Source organism: Colius striatus, chromosome 1, assembly GCF_028858725.1.
Source record: "Colius striatus isolate bColStr4 chromosome 1, bColStr4.1.hap1, whole genome shotgun sequence".
Taxonomy (NCBI): Eukaryota; Metazoa; Chordata; class Aves; order Coliiformes; family Coliidae; genus Colius; species Colius striatus.
Window position 1 is genome coordinate 128,311,138 of NC_084759.1, and position 17,235 is coordinate 128,328,372.

General features: G+C 39.7%; 1 protein-coding gene across 2 annotated transcripts in view; it reads left to right on the forward strand.

Moving 5' to 3' along the window:
- Window positions 1-2,345: 2,345 nt before the first annotated feature.
- The window catches only part of PPARA (peroxisome proliferator activated receptor alpha), a 37,739-nt gene continuing 22,849 nt past the window's right edge, over window positions 2,346-17,235 (forward strand). The window contains exons 1-3 of one of the 2 annotated variants that reach the window (XM_062007017.1): window positions 2,346-2,386; window positions 2,893-3,088; window positions 5,487-5,613. The gene's annotated coding sequence lies outside the window, so the exon portion shown is untranslated. Of the gene's footprint in view, window positions 2,684-2,892; window positions 3,089-5,486; window positions 5,614-17,235 lie in introns of both variants that reach the window. The other variant, XM_062007008.1, reaches the window with a different exon arrangement.

Consider the following 17,235-nt stretch of genomic DNA (forward strand, 5'->3'; position numbering starts at 1 on the left):
ATAACACTAATTAAAGTTTATTCCGGCTAAAAGCCTAGTAAATAAATCTAATTCCTGATTTCTAAAAGCTTGCATGTTTAAATAGCTAATGGATGTGTATATTTAGTATGATGTTAAGATTGTAACTGTGATACAAATTTATGCAATCCAGTCAGTGAACTACACTTAAAAAGTGCTCTCAGTACAAAATGAATCAGTATGGGCAACATTTTAAATGCACATTCTTCTCCTTCACTACAGCTGCCGTCTGCAACACCAGCCATTTTTATGGACAAAATGTATGCAGCTTCTTTAGAAGAAAACACTTCTGAAACAGGGATTGCAAGCTCTTCTCAGTGTCTGAAGAAGATTGCCTTCTCACAGTCCTGTGTGCTAACCATGCTGTAGATGGAGGTTGCTGTGAGCAGGGTGGTCAACAAGTGTAGGATGGGGAGCCCACAGCTCATAAACAGGAAATAGCCCACAACTCATTTTAAATTCCAATAAATATCTTGTGTTTTTACTGCCTTTGGGACAGTGTTAGTGTGGGTCAGGACAAGATATATGAAACATCCATTTGCCTCTCAGAAAAGCTAGCTAAGCTCAACAGTTCGGATAAAGCCTAGACAACCTGGCATGTCTCTCACTGGCAACAGCAAAGCCCTGATACAGTGAATCCCCGATGTGGTGTATATTCCCAAGGCAAAAGCCTGCAACCATACCAATACCATCTTGAGAGCTGTACTGCAGCACTCGTACAATGTCACCTCTGGGACCAGCAATACTACATGTGCACGCAAACAGATCTCCTAAATACAGTCTGAAAGTTCAATATGGAAACTCAAATACAAGTGTCACTCTCCACAGCTTCCTTGCCAAAACAAGAGGGGAAACAGTTTTAAGAGCTGATCACATGCCCAAAGAAAACTAATACATATTTGGAACTGCACAGAAACTTATTCTGTCTGTGTGTGTTTCAGGAGGGAAGGGAGAGGACCAGAGTGAATTTAAAACTTATCTGCTCTGCTAACATCTGGTGTGGAAATAGTCCATGATCCTTGTTATCAGCTGAAATCTGTTCCACACAGACTGTGGGGACGTATGAAGGTGTTAAAATTGGGAATTTACTAAATCAACTGATCCTTGCAGCATTACGTATTAGCCCAGCTTGGGACAGACCATGGAGCAGCACTACTGGTTGAGAAGTTGGTCTGTGGCCAGAGCCGATCTGAAAAAGCCTTAAATACATGTGAGGGCTTTCATTAGCTTCTGTGGGATTTTTTGCAGTCAAAGCTGCCTTTTATTGTTTGGCACTGAGGCAGGCTTTCTGGTTGTTTTTCAGCCTCTACCATTACTATTGTTCCTGTACTTGGTGCCCTAGTGTCCTGGTCTATGCACTTAACCCAAATTTATAAGAAATGTATGGAACTAAATAGGATGCTTAAGGCAGCTAGGGTTGAGCCTCTAGGGCAGTGCACTCTTTCCTCGCCTTCCAGGCCTGTGTTTTAGTTTCCCAATTGACACAAACTATGCTTCCATGGAGTGAAAACAAGCAGAAGCTGCACGTGTGTGTGCTTGGTACCCGCAAAATATCTTCCTATTGGAAACATCTGAAACGAGTCACGCTTTCTCCACCCGGCACTCTTGATATTGACTACTGAGGTAGCAGTTTGGTTTTTGGTCTGTTGGGTTTTTTTTTTCTTCTCCAAACACGTTGAGAATGTGGAAGTGAAGTACATTTATTAAAAAAAAAAAAAAAAAAAGAGCTAGTGTACCTTTTTTTGGAAATAGTGATGACCACAATCGTGAGGCTCATCAAGAAACGTCATACAGATGAAGGAAACAAGGGGGGGGGCGGGGGGGGGGGGCGGAAGCTGACTCCCTTTTAAAGCCGTTGTATTTCTGCTTCTGGTACAAGCTTGGTGAACCCCCATCGCAGTCACGAAGCCCCGTTCAGTGCTCTGCTTTATTCAGGATTTGGAGCATTGCTCCGTAGTCGTGACCCGCAGTAACTTGCGCTCGCCTTTCCTTATCCTGCCGCGCCCGAGCCGAAAAGCCCGCGCCCCTGTCCGCGCGACCCCTCCGCTTCTCCCGTCAGGGCCGGGACACGGCCGGCTCGCCCCCCGCGGCTGGGCAGACGGAGGCGAGCGCAGCCTTTGCCCTACCGGCAGCCGGCCCGGCGAGGCTTTGCTCGCCCTTGACGGAGCCCGCCGAGGCGCGCGGAGGAGCGGCGGGCGGGGGCCGCGGGGCGAAGGGGAGGGGCGCGCGTGCCCCCGCGCTGCGCCCGGCCCGCACAGGTCTCTCCCCGCCCAGCCAATCGCTCGCGGCCATGGCGGGAGGTGTGTGCCACGACCTCACTTCCGGTACCTGTCACCCTGCCGGGCAGTCAGTCAGGCGCAGGATCGGGGTACTGCTGCCCTCCTCCTCCGCCGCCGCTTTTCTTCTTTCCCCCCCGCACCCCGCTCTCCGATCCCGCCCCACCGGGCTGACAGCGCCGGGCGGCTGCCGCCCGTGGCCGAGGCTGGCGGCGAGAGGCCGCCGACCCGCCGGCAGCGGTGGTTGGGAGGCTCTGGGCGCTAGTGTGCCGAGAGCCGGGCGCTCCGGCGGGACCGACAGCGGATCGTAGCCGGGGCCGCGGCGGTGCTTGCCCGAGCCGAGCGTGCCCAGCCCTCTGTACCAGCCCGCGGGCCGGCAGTCATGCACGGTATTGCCTTAAGGCCCCCCCGCCCCGTGCGGAGCAGGGGCCGCCTGTACTCGCAGCTGGGGCTCCGGCAGCTGTGGAGGGCCCGGGGAGGGGGCGGAGGCGGTGGGAGGGCGGCTGGGTGACGCCCCCGCCTCGCTAATGCGGCGGCGGCTTCGCTAATGACCTGTCCTTTCTCCTCCTCCCTCTCTCCTTTTATTTATGTATCTCAGCGCCGCGTTTTGAAGCTCTGTGCGAAACTCCGGCAGTGGCCCAGGCGAGGAGGAGTTAGCTGGCCTGGGGAGATGTTTTAGCTGCTGCTGCTGCGCCAGCTGCCTGCCGAGTGGGGACCCTGGTGGGCGACAGCCTGAGGCCAGGGGGGCTAAAGGACCAGCAGGAGCCGTCCCTGGCGGAGGCAAGCGTTTGTAGGTAAAGAGTGAAACTTTGTGGGGAGACTGCAGGGTGCTGGGGGGCCGGGAACTGAGAAGAAGACAATGTTCAGTCGTATAAAGTGCTGTTTTGCAACTGTCGTGTCTGTTAAACGCAGCACGTTTGAGTTGTCCTTAACCCGGTTTGAGAATTGAACTTGAGCGCGAGGCAGAAAATGTGTGCTTGAAGGTTACCTTTATTGGCTTGGCTTGGGCAGGCAGGTTGTGCTTTAACCGGTCGATTGGTCAGAGGAGAGCTCCCTGTGTATTTGCTTTGGTGGGGAAAAAACTCCCACCAAACCATTCTCGAGACTCCCTACGGGTCTGTCCGTTGGCTTTCTGAAAAGCAAGTGAAAAAGATAACATTCAAAAAGTAATGGGAAGGAGTGCTGAAAGGTATTGCCTTGTATTCATATTAAGATTAGCCCAGCCTCACTGAGTAGCTGTTCCTAAGCTCTCTGATGGAAGAAGTACTGGATTTGTCAGACAGGATTATCTGGAGTGATGATGTTTGGCACTTTGGTGGCATTGAATATCTTAGTACTACTGCATACATAAAGACGTTGTGTAAGTTTTGCTGGGAAGGAAAGTTTAAATCAAACTGTACTTGTATTATTGAACATGCACAGACTGTCTTATTGGCATTTAACACTGATTACTGGGTTGAAATTTGTGTGGCCTTTGCAGGTAGCAAAACTGATAAGCTATAAAAACTGTTTCCTTTGTAAACTCTGAATCACTGGCTTAATATTGAGGCTACCTGGTCTTCTGCTGAAACTGAAGGCAGTTGTGGTTCATGTGATGTGGTCACAAGTCTACTTCACACTAAACCAGTATCGTAACCTTTGTTATTTGGCATGGGCTATCAAGCAGCCATTGGCTCTTAGCTACGTTTAGTGGCAACTTTTTTTAATTTTAATTAGCGCAACGTAGGGTTTCAGGAGGATGAGAATGTGCACAGGCCTTATCAGAAGTCTGTAGAACTGCGTAGCCAGCACGCTTTCTTTTCCTATGTTTGGAAAGAACACTTGGCATAGGCCAAAAAAAAGGTCTTATCAGTCTGCTGATGCCTTATATTGGCTGTCATCCTCTACAATCAAATGACACAGAGAGTCCAGGCTACCTATTAGAAACCCGTGTGTCCTGAAAACCTTGTGGTTTTCTCACTTGCTTTTCACTAGTCCTTGAATATTTTCATTTTCTATTCATACCCCCCCTCAATACTATGGTCTTCTTAAAGGGCATTATGAATTTTAAACCATGGAGAAAGGGTTGCATTTCAGTTGTGATTTTGTATTGTTATGCTTTTAATGGTTTATTTGTAGAGTGTTATAAAAATATTAGATAATGCCCTACAGGAGACGAAGATACGTGGAATAGGATATTCATCTTGTTCTAGAAAATAGATTATAGTGCTCATTGTTGACCCAAATTGGTCAAGCAAGGCAATGTAAATTTTCTTAATTTTTTTTTAGAGGAAGCTCTTATTTCAGAATTAGAAATAGCACTATTTTTTTTCCTCATTCGTTTGCTTTAGCTTACCTGCTGAGATTTGAATTCTGAGTTATGTGTCTCTCCAACAGGGCATATTTGTTGCAAGAGTAAAAAAAACAACCCACTATACTTCTTTGGGAAAATAAATGAGGTTGAATTAATATTTATTGTAATTACAAACATTTTCTCACAACATTTTGAAATTTTATCACTTTTAATGTCTGCTTTTGCAAAATCTTCCCATTTTTTTTTTCTTCTTTATTTTTAATTGAGTGGACAGGGGAGTCAATTTAGTCAAATCATTATTTGTTTTTATAGCTATGTATTCTCTTTTTTTTTGTCTTTTAACAGACCTTATAAAATATACAAAAGTAAATTCTCTACCTTTGGTGTGTAAATGGTACTTAAAAGCTTATTGCAAAGACATCTGATGGGATCTGAGTGTGTGTACCTTAGACATTGTAACGGCTGTAATAGTTTGTCCCCATCAAGACTTAGATGTTTGTGAGAATACTCTTTATGAGTAAAAATATTTTGATTTAAAACAGATAATTAAACCAACACTCACTGTAGTGGTCTTATCTGAATGCTTTTGAATTTTTCTAGTGTGAAGAAAAAAAGATGAAAATTATACTGAAATGTACTAGTCATACACCTTAGTTAGTTAAATGTCAGTGTAATCCTCCTGTAACTAGATGTTACTCCTGTAACTAGATGCTGTATTAAAAGCCTCAGTCACTTAAAGAATAGTTTTAGTCCAAGTGAAATGACAGTGTTTGGTTTTTTTTTTTCCTGAAGACGCATAAAGAAATATAAAACCCCCCCTATATTACATGATATCAATGTAAAATTAGAATAGTAAGCTTTGTGAAATTTTCCTGACGCTGTTTTTTACCTTTTTCAAGAAAGAACATCAACAGCTTTTTGCTAATGAAGAGCCAGTTGTTACCACCAACGTATACATAAAATGGAAAAGAAACAGACTCCAGAAAACAACTTCTGTTTCAGCCTTGCAAGATGCTGCATGAAGTGGTGAGTACATACATGGACTGGGAGCTATCTTGGCATTGATTTTGAATAACTAAAGAAGAAAAAAACCTCTGAGATGGGATTTCTGTAAAGACTGATTGATGTATAGTTAACTGATAAGGAAAGAAATCTGAGCAAGTAATGCCACAAAATAGTTCATAAATGAAAAGTAGTAGTACAGTCAGGAGAACAGAGTAAGTGAAATTTCCTCGTATTCCTCATATCTATTCCTGTGTTAGACTTCTACATAAAAGTTGTATAAAGGCGTTAATTCAGTAGAATTCTGAAATCTTAGTATTTTAGAAGTGAAGTGCTTAGCATTTCACAGGACCTGTTCTGTAAAGTTAAATATTGAATGACTTTCCATGAAGTAGAAAGCATAATATTCACTGGATAAAAAAGTACTTATCCAATAGGGTTAGTTAGGCTCTAAATCATCACTCAAGATAAAACTGAAATCTCTCAATCTTAAGAGTATGATATTTGACATGTTTTAAAAAACACTTTAAAAAATTGATAAGAGATTGTTGTGTGACCAGATTGCTTGTGGCATTGAGATGTTGCCAAATCTGATTCCACTTCCTCATACCAGTTCTCATAGTTTCTGCTTATGAAACAATATTTATTTATAAGTGCATTACGTGTGTCTTTTAAGTATCTAGGAAGTGTAATTTCTGTGTCCAGTGAAGGGCTTCTCATGCATGGATTACTACAAATTACAAAATACAATTCATTGGTGTTCCAATCCTGGCTGAGGCTTGAGTTATTACTGGTTTGTGTGGTTATTTGTTGTGTTTTAAAATGCTGTAAGCAGAAGCTGCAGAATTATTTTTCTTAACTTTGAAAGATGAAAACTACCAAATGGGTATAGTTTGTTCTGCAGTACTAAATTCATCTATACTTTTGTTTTAAGCGTGGGTTGTCTTCTGCTCATAGAAACAAAGCCAGCATGACATGGATTTGAAAGCATTTGGCAAGTTACATATTCCTTTCTAGAAATGTTGATATGCTAACATGTTTGATTGTTGTTTTGTTTTTTAATTATAAAGAAAGAAATTATTCACTTAATGTATCCAAATAGTAAAAGAAACTTGTTCAAAGATATGCTTGAGGAGCTCGGAGCAGTTAGCAGCTACTAAAGTTGTAAAGTTCTTTGGCATTTGTTTCCAGGCGGCTTAAATACATGAGAGCAACTGAGTCCAATGTTTTCCTATTTCATATTTTAGTATCTCATTAGTCTGTTTTCAGTTTGTTGATAAGTACGTAAAAGGAAACCAGAGATACTCTTTGGTGTGCAAATTAATTTCTGGCTGAGTAACTTCTTACTCATCCATGAGTGTATAATATCCTGGAGCTGAGAGCATTTATTATTGTGAGTGATTTAGAGTTTGATGTATTTCACATGGAAAAATGATACCACAATCTGTGCTAATTGTATTTAGATTTAACAAAACAATGGATCATTTGAAACTATTCTGCAGCCTGTGATCTGGATTTGGAGGCAGGGCTTACTGTCTTGTACGTATCCATGCCTCCAGCACAGTTACACTGTCTGAATAAGTTCTATTATCTTCATATAGGCTTCTACTGTCATTCATTTTCTGTTACACAAGTCAGAGTGCTACATGCCTGTTTTGGTTTGGTTTAAATAATTACTTACTGGAAATGATTGATTGCACAATTCAGAGAAGAAAACACTGAATTTAAACTAGCAGGTGAATGTTCAGATGGTAAGAAGAGCTTTTGTCTATTTGCAAAATCTCTTTGAAAGTTCACTTTCAAACAGCTTTGAATTGCTGTTGACATTTCCTAGTCTCTTGTTAGTGTTACTGCTTCAGCAACAATGTTATGAAGGACATGGCATTGGATGCAGGTTCTTGTTAAACAAAACAAAACCTTCTCAGGTCTTTATTACTACACGTTAGTATGTGTAGAAAATGTTCCCTGGAGTGATAAGGCCAAATAATATAATACATAACCATTTGGTTTGACAGGGAGGAAGAGGGCAAAGGTAGGTATTGGATTAAGAGACTGCTTTTGGATTGCTTTTGGAGACTCCTGGATTTATTAGCAGTCAGTGCTTGACAGCATTCTCTACAAAAGGGCTGATGAATGCTTTTTCTGCAACAGTTGATGAATTCACTCACTCTTAATTGCAGACCACAGGTTGTAGTGAACATTGTTGGCTTGTGAGCAATTTTTAGGAGAAGATTAGGAGAGCTACTCATTGCTAGCATAAAAATTATATTTCTAATGGGAGTTAGAACTAGATTCCTGAGGAAGGTTAGGAGTCCTGAGAATAATTTTTTAAACTTGTCAATGGAGGTATGCATAGAACACTGAAGTTTACTCAGCAAAGCTGGAAATGGTTAAATGCGGGTGATGAAATTGTTTTTCCTTGGTCTAGAGGTAAATGTTCAGTTGGAAGTAAGTGTGCTGCATTGGGAGGGGGTTTTGAGTGTGTTTTTTGTCAGTGTAAGATGTTGTATGGGTACAGTTTCACTTTAAGAAGCTATGTAAACAGGAGAATGTTCTGTCTGTGGCCGTTTTTGACCACTTGATTGTAGGAAATTTTGTTCTGTGAGCATAAGTTAGGTCTATCATGCTGCATATATGTGAAATTTTAAAATGTTTATTCATATTCCACATAACTGTCCATAGAGTAGAGCACATACAATTTTTGAACTGTTTTTTTTATTTCTGAAATTAATTCTTATATTTATTTAGAAATTATTCTTATCCACCTCAGGACAAAGGACTGCTGTGTGCAGTTAAGCAGGCCAGTCTGTTTAGAAACAAATCAGGTAGTAGCTTTAGTGTATATGTAACTAAGAGACAAGCAACAAAGGACATTGCCTTTGAAAAATGCACCAGCTGTACATTTTGTGTACTGTGCTTCCATAGAGATGTAATTGTACATAAATAGGGCAATATTTTCAACCAGCTGTCAAGTATTCAAATTAAATGTATGTTTCGGACACCTGATTTTCGGCATACTGAGCTGCCATAGTTCTAAGCAAATTTACAAGGAGTTGCGTTTTGTCAAAATTAGAACTCTTGTAATTAATCCTGTGTAAACATAACAGTTATTATCCTTTAAGGATATAATGTTATTCAGTTTGCAACTACCATTTGTTTTATTTCTCTCCTGTGTGGCATGCATGCTTATGTGTGATTGTCTGTATGTGATTGAACACATAAATATGGAAAAAACCCCACCCGAAAGAATACGTGTCCCCTCTATGCATTGTCGCTGATAGCCCTGCGAGCATGAGTCTAACAGTGAGAGGTATAGTTATGCAGATCTATCTGCAGATCTATCTGCATAACTGGTATGATCTGTTCTGATCTATCAACTGTTATTAAAAATCAATCGGACCCCTTTTTCATTCTGCTTTCTTTTTCTATCATCCATGTGTTTCTGTCTTTTTTATTGCTCCTTAGTGAGTCTCTTCAGCTATCTCTGGGGTTTTTTTTCTGTGTTATATTTCTACCAGCTTCATCAACTGAATTGTTTCACTGAGACTGTATCTGCACTATGGAATCAAAATGGCAGGGGACTGTATTCTGGACCTGGAACAAAGTAGCAACATTGCACACACCTAACTGTCTTCCTCCTGAAACAGTGTGGTTGCACGCAGACTGCCAGTGGAGGACAGTTCGCTGCCCTGCATTTACTGTCCCCTTGACTATGCCTGGTCATTTTTCTGGGAGAGTGCCAAGCTGGTGTGGGCCAAAATGGTGTCAGAGAGGATGCTAACAGCAGGGCTTGAGCTTGTACTCCTGCCCTGGTTTATTTACTATTACAGATGTGGACAGAGAGGTTTAACATCTGCAAGGGCCAGTGCAGGCAGGATGGAGCTTTGTGGCTCGGAATGAAGAAGGCAGAGGGAAGGTGAAGGACTAACAGTGTCAGGGAGCTAGGGAAGGGATATCTTTTTAACGTCAGGGAGGTGATGACTTAAGCTGCCTTGTCTAACTGTACCCTTAATGTAACTTTATTTCTCAACCAACAACTTCAGTTTGGCACCATAGAGGGCTGCAAGTGCTATGTCCCCATAACTGCTTTTTCAGAGTCTGATTCAGTCAGCTGAAATGCCTTACAAAGTGAATTAAAACTGACATATGAAAGTACATATATGACATTTTAAACAAGTTTTCTTATCCTGGCGGTTTCATTGGACTGTTGATTTTTCCGCCACCTTTTCGTAATTCAGGTGCTTCCTTACTCAAAAGAAGTGGGAAGGACAAGTGAGGTGGCAGGCAGAGAGCAATGGTGATACTAATTAATATCATTAATATATAATAATATGTATAATTAATATGAGGCTGTTAAACTGGTAAGTAGACACCATTCATGTCATATGAAGGATGAGCAGATAGCTTAGGTGTCAGAAAAATAATTGGTAGTATTTTAACATTTTTTTGGTCGTGCAGGAGTTACGAGGCTTGTGATCTCTATATTGTAGACAGTGACCTGATTTAGAACTGTGAAGTCATGTGTCCCAAGTATATCCTCTATCAAACATGTCAGTAGCTGGGAAGTACAAGTACTTGATGTCCCTTTGCCAAAAAATGTGGATTCATACCTGTTGCCAACATTCCCGTCAGCAATGCTAATTCAGTGTAAACTTTGCTTTTGTGTGGTACATTTATCACAAAGAAAAACTTCATAAGGTAGGAATTTCTAAAGTGCCAGAACAAAACTGAAGGCCTTTTTCTTAACAAAAAAAAAAAAAAAAACAACCCAACAACAATAAAAAGTGAAAGAATTTTGTTTCACATTCCACTCTGGGTACTCTGACTTGTGGCATGCCATTAAATCAAAGTGGAGTTTATTTTTAGCAGTTTTTATTTCTTTATTTAAATTAAATAGCTGAGGAAGAAGAGCATATAAAAATGCTGTGAAGGAATGAATAAAATTATAGTACAATGAAGAATAAGTAAACTGCACAACTCCAGGTGCTGTTTATAGAAGGCATTAGATTTTGTCTACTGGTAGTAGACTGTGAAGGCTAGACCACTGAGTTAACTCAATGTTCAAAAAGACACTTGCAAGCAGAAGGGGCCTAAATAATATCTTGTTTGAGAGTCATTTTCCAGTATAGGATATAAATCCTTCCGTTAAGCTGAATTTAGATTATCAAATATGTGTTGTTATTATGTCTGGGTAAGGGAATAGAGTTTATCAGTGAAATAATACACAGTAGTGGTGTTCTCTGCTAAGAAGGCGAATTCAGGCTTCTTGAATCTCTTCCAGAAACAGATGTAAATTCCACTGTAGCTTTTCAAATACTGAATAATCATGGTCTGTTATGTATTGTGATTAATCATGCAAGAGTTTGCAGATGGTTAGAAGAGTGCAGCTGTGCAGATACTAGAGGAGCAGAGATAGAAGACTAGAGGACCTGAGGGGATGAAGGAGGAGGTTTGAGGATGGTTTGACATGGCTTATGAAAGAGAAGATCAAGACAGATGAAAGAGTGTTGAAGCTCAGTGTGCCAGGGTAAAGCCAAAACTGAAACCTGAGATTTGGGGATGGGGAGAATGCTGGAGACTGAAAAGGAGTTGTATTTGAGGCAGAAGGATATCTTTTGTTGTTGTTGATCTTTGAAGCAAAAGATCAGATACCACAATAACTGGACTTTGGACCCAAGCCAAAACAAGGAGACTGAGCTTGGATGTCGAATTTTAAGCTCTAGGTGAAGAGAGAAAACAAAGAGGCTTCATGATCCTTTTGAAGGAATGCTGGGCTGAAGTAGGAAGGCTATTATAGTAACAGGTAGAGATGCAAAGTTTGGTAGTTCTTTATTTCAACTTTTTTAAGCAGGACCTGTGTAATGAGATTGAGGTGGCAAAATTTAGGAGCTTGACAGGTGAAGAAGTTGTGTCTCACTAGGTGTTCTAAAAAGAGGAGGTTGTAAAGCCTAGATTATGGTTGAAGGGTAGGTAAAATTCAGGTGAAGCTTGTCAAGATCTTATATCAATATTCTAAGAAGTCCAAACCATCTTTCAACATTTTGTTGTAAGAGATTTTAATATAAGATATAATTTTTTTTTTTTATCCCCTGTTTTTAGATTAAAAGAATTGCTCCAAAACAATAGCTCTTTATTCAGGAAGAATGTTGCCATTAAGATGTCTGTAAGAACTAGTATTTCTGCCCACAGGTCAGAAATCCTCAGCCAAAGTGAATATTTAACCACTATTTCAAGGACAGCCAATTATCTTATTCTTAATAAAGAAGGTGATTAGGAGTCAAAGTGAGAGATCTCACTGGAGATATTTAAAAGCCAGCTGAGGTTCTGAGGAGCATGGTTTAGTGATAGGCTTGTCAGTGTTAGGTTAGTGGCTTGGCTTGATGATCTTAAAGGTCTTTTCCAACCAATATGATTGGAATGATTGTTTTCTCATCTGTTTTAATTTAGTCACCTAAGCAAGTCAAGTATATGCAATATTGTCTGCTGTCTTCTCCCTCCACCCAGTAATTTTGAACCTGCAAGTCTTGTCAAATTTAGTTGCAAAAGCATTAAAGTTCAGTAATTTTTGTGAAAGTTGGTAACTGGAAAGAAGAGAGGAAAAAACATCATTGACCTTACTGAGGAAATGATGCAATATGAATTCAACAATTACCTATCCTGTTTGGCCTGTCAATTGCCAATCGGCATTTGAGCCTTACTGAGCCAGTTGCAACATGTAGCTCTGAACCAGCTACAGCATGTTTGCTGTTTGCATAGCCAGTAGTTCAGGGACACTGTGTGTGGAGGGGGAACTGCCAGCATAGGGAGAAGGGGAAAGAGATGGGAAGTGTGACAGGACAATGTGGGGTGACAATGGTATGGAAAAAAACCAGTCTTTGAGAGCAAATCAATAGAAATTAAAGCTTTTAAAAAATTTATTCTCCCCAAAGTTTCCCTCTTAACAGTATTTTAATGCTGTCAGTAGTAAAACCCAACATGAATTCTACCTTTCTAATTTGTGCACTGTCACAACGTAATGCTCTCAAGCTTTCATTATGTTGCTATACTCAATAAATTATATACAACTTCAAAAATTTCATTACCAGTTAACAAATTCAAGACTACTTGGTATCCATAAAATAATAGATTCTGTGGCAGAATAATAATGTATTATTATATAATATGTGGATTTGAATTCAATTGAAGTATTTATGTCTCAGGAACATTCCTTTGCTATTCTGTTGAAGAGTAAGAAAAGTTGAAATCGTACAGGAATAATAAATATGCTCACAGAACAAAAGATTAGTTAGTTATTTCTCATCCTTCATTTTCACTATAAAAGGCAAGTATTTTTATTTATAACACAGCAAAGATTCTAAATTGTAAAGAGTATGTTGCTACCAGTCCTGCCAGTAAGGAATTCTCAGCAATACATACTAGTGGCTATCACACATAAAGGTCTGTGGATATAGAACAAAAGGGATTCTTATATCCTAATTTACAAAAACACATTTTAACATATCCATGCATACGCATGAACCCTAAAGATTGTTGAATTATCAGGGGGTTTGCGTGACTTTCTGTATTAGTGGTAATTGTTTTTTATTTCTTTTTCTAAATATAGTGTGCCTAAAATTTCACATTTCTTAGTAAGAGTTACTAGACAACTTTGCTTGTAAAAGCTATGATGTCTTTCTGGATAGAACAGTTGTGTGTGTTGTGGTGGAGGGGTTTTTTGTTGTTTTGATTTTTTATTTTTTTTTTTTTTTTTTTAACAAGCACGTGAGCATTTGTAGAGGCTTATTAATAGCACAGTCAGTATGTTTAATGGAAAATGGCCAAAAATTTTGCCTGGCACTGCCTCTGTATGTATTGGATTATCGTTCTTAATTGACAATTTTAGATGAACCAGATGTCTTTTATTTGTTACCCTCTGAAGTTTACTTTTACCATATGTAGTGAAAATGTACTCTGCAGGAGACTTAGCAAGGGACTTACATTTTATTTACTTCAAAAATTGATTATATTGGAGATAATCATTTAGTCACCACACTAAAATGCAATTTGTACTTGCCTTTTACCCTCAGATATCTTTATCCTTCAACAAATGAAGTCTCTGTAGAATATCACAGTATAGTTAGAAAATTGTTGAGAAGTCACTTTGCATAATTTGAAATGCTGTGATCACATGTATAAGGAAACAATTGCAAAATTCCAATTTAATGTTGAGGATCTAGTTTCCAGTGAGCAGCATATTAGGACAGATGTGTAGGCTGTTTGTAGATGCTGTACAAGTCAGAATCTACTTTGACTTCACCACTCAAAGCTTATTCTTACATAGTATTTTTAGGAAAAAAAAAAAGATACTGGTTGAGGACATTAATGTAATTCATAAGACTTTTCTTTTTGTGGGATTTTTGGTTTGGGGTTTTTGTTTGAGGAGTTGGAGTTTTTTTTAAATTATCTTAATTCTGGGCATACCATGCAAGCAGATTTAACCTCAGTCTGAGCACCAATTTCTGAAGTTGAAATATCCCTAGCTGTTAATAAGATAGTATTCTGAATTGATTGTAATGAGCTTCTCAGACATTGGTTCAGTATTACAAAACTTAGAAAAACCAGATGACTTCCAAATAAATGGATATTTGGGGAATTTTTGGGGCACACAAGGAAAAGAAGAGAGCTTTGGGTTCATTAACATGGTAATAAAGGTTTAGCAAATACTCAGATGGCACATTTGTGTGAACATGACCTTGGATCTTGGATCAAATGGCAAATACATAAATGTCATGTTTGTCCAAATGTGACCTTACATTGGTTCAAATATCAATCATAAATCAAATCCTAGCTTTTCATGTACACATAAAGAAAACAGCCTTTTAAATGATGCATCAAATCTTTGTTTCTCAGTAGTTGTGGCCTTTACATGTAGGTATTCAGCAAACACATGGAGCATCTGTGTGCTAAACGGTGTATTCTTTTATCTTCATTGCTTACAAGATTTTTACCATGAGTGATTTAGAATCTGTAAAAGTTTGAAGCACAAATTGCTATAGCTACTGTGATCAATGTGTAATTGTTTGAATCTTGCTCAAGTATGGAATAATTTGAGTGGCGTGTAGCAGTGCCTCTTGCCCAGGAAGGTTGTGGAGTCTCCTTCTCTGGAGGTCTTCAAAACCCGCCTGGATGCATTCCTGTGTGGCCTGATCTAGGTGGACCTACTTTAGCAGGGGGCGTTGGACTGCATGATCTCTAAAGGTCGCTTCCAAAACCTACCATTTTATGATTCTGAGAGATTGACGCTGAAACACATTGGATAAAGACCAAAACCTGGAGATTATTGGAGAGAGAAAAACAAAAAGGGAGAGTGTGTTGCAAGCATAAAGGTGTATATATAACAGTGAAGTGGGGTTTTTATTAGAAACCATGGTGAGCTGTAAGTAGTACTTGTGTAATTGTTTGAACTTGAAAGCAAGCACATATCAGAGAACACTGAGTATTCTATAATATTGTGGTTACTAAGATGTTGCTATGGCTTAGTTTCTTGAAGGAAAAAAATCCTATTATTTTGAATCTCTTATTAATAAAATCTACCTGCTTCATTGGTCATGCCTTAGAAATATTGTAAATTATCAATTCCAATCTGAATATTTGCTTTACATTCATTGATAACTAATAGATTAAATAAACTTGCCTTGTATTGTTGTCCAGGATATTTTTTAAAAAACATCATGTTAGTAATAGTATAGTCAATTCTCAACCATGTGTCAGAGCTCATTGTTTACTATAGAAGTTGAAACAGAGACGTAAGTGAAGAAAATACAAATTGTCATTTTTTTAGGATTTCTAGACATCTTCACAATAAAAGTTGAAGTAAGACTAAGGACAGTAACACAAAGTTTTCCACTAAAGTTTTTGACAGTGCGTGCTTGGTTTAAAGAATCATCTACTCATCTGGAGGCCTCATCTCGCGTACTGTGTCCAGTTCTGGGCTCCACAGTTCAAGAGGACAGGGAAGTGCTGGATAGAGTCCAGTGCAGGGCCATCAAGATGATCAGGGGACTGAAACATCTTTCATATGAGGAAAGGCTGCAGGAACTGGGGCTGTTTAGTCTGGAGAAGAGGAGACTGAGGGGAGATCTTATTAACATTTATAAATATCTAAAGGATGGGTGTCAGGAGGTTGGGACATCCCTTTTTTCTATTGTAGCTAGCAACAGGACAAGGGGTAATGGGATGAAGCTGGAGCACAAAAAGTTCCATGTAAACATAAGAAAAAACTATTTCACTGTTCAGGTGAGGGAGCAGTGGAACAGGCTGCCCAGAGGGGTTGTGGAGTCTCCTTCCTTGGAGGTCTTCAAGACCCATCTGGACATGTTCCTATGCGACCTGATCTAGGTGAACCTGCTTCTGCAGGGGGATTGGACTAGATGATCTCTAAAGGTCCCTTCCAACCCCTACCATTCTATGATTCTACACATCAGACTGGATTATAAAGCAGATTAAACATGTGCCTACCCCCTCGCTCCACTCCTTACAGTAATGAAGTAGGAAAAATAGGTGTTTCTTTTATCATCAGGGCCTTGCTGCAAGTTTGAGTAATGTCACATTCTATGCATCTAATGTCCGTTTATGTGGAAGAAAGCAAGTTTGACTTCAGATAGATGTAAACTTGAGGTGCTAACCTTTAAGTCTTGTCACTGGAGCCTGAAAGCAAAGGTTTCGAAACCCTTATGTCCCATTGGTGTTGAAGTCAAATCTCTGTCCTGTTGTTTAAGTGATTATCAGTGGCTAATTTAAAGATGGGCTTCAGATCTTATTGTACTGATAACCTAGAACTGTGGTGTTTCTTCTTAAGTTGAGCTCTATCTGCTAGAGTTTTACTAGCCTAATGTTGTGGATCAAATATGATGGAACACTTTCTGTTCTAATATAAAGTCCCTGTAAAAGTCATGTAAGGAAACGTAAAATGTAAATGGAAAGTATTTTCAATTGAATTCGTATTTAGCAAGTTCTTGGGGGCTTCCTGAATTTAAAATTTCCCATTAGAAAGTCACTTGATGTGTTTCTCTGAGCTAGATTCTACTCTCAGCTTGAGTTTCTGGCTTTGTCATTATAATTTTATTTTCTTTTATTTATTTATTTGTTTATTGAAGCATGTTGTTTCAGCTCGGAGTAAATGCCCGTATCTTCCATTTACTGGAGTTTTACTTCTGGAAGGATGATGAATAACTGTGGGATGTGCATGTTCCCCTCAGCCTGTATGACAGTTCCATGTGAAAAGATGAGGCATCTTAATTTAATAGAGATACTGCCTGATCTGTAGAGCAGCACTCATAGCAGCATTCACCTCTCGTCAGTGGCTTAAGAGGCATGGCTGCTTTACTTCAGGCAGTGCAATTGCCTGGTTTACAGGTCCAGAAGGTTGATACAATCATTGGATTCTTCAGAAGGGATTCAGGTTGCACATACACAGATATTTGTTGTCTGTGCAGCACACGTACTCTTCTCCCAAACTGCTTGTTTCTGTTCTCTCCATTGAGCCAGCACAAATATGTGTAAGGCCTTCCCTGGATAGGAGAAGCAATCTGATCCAAAAGAATCTCTTTTTAATGCCTAATCATCGCCTGACATATCAGTCATGGCTCTAAAAATTCTATTCAGTTC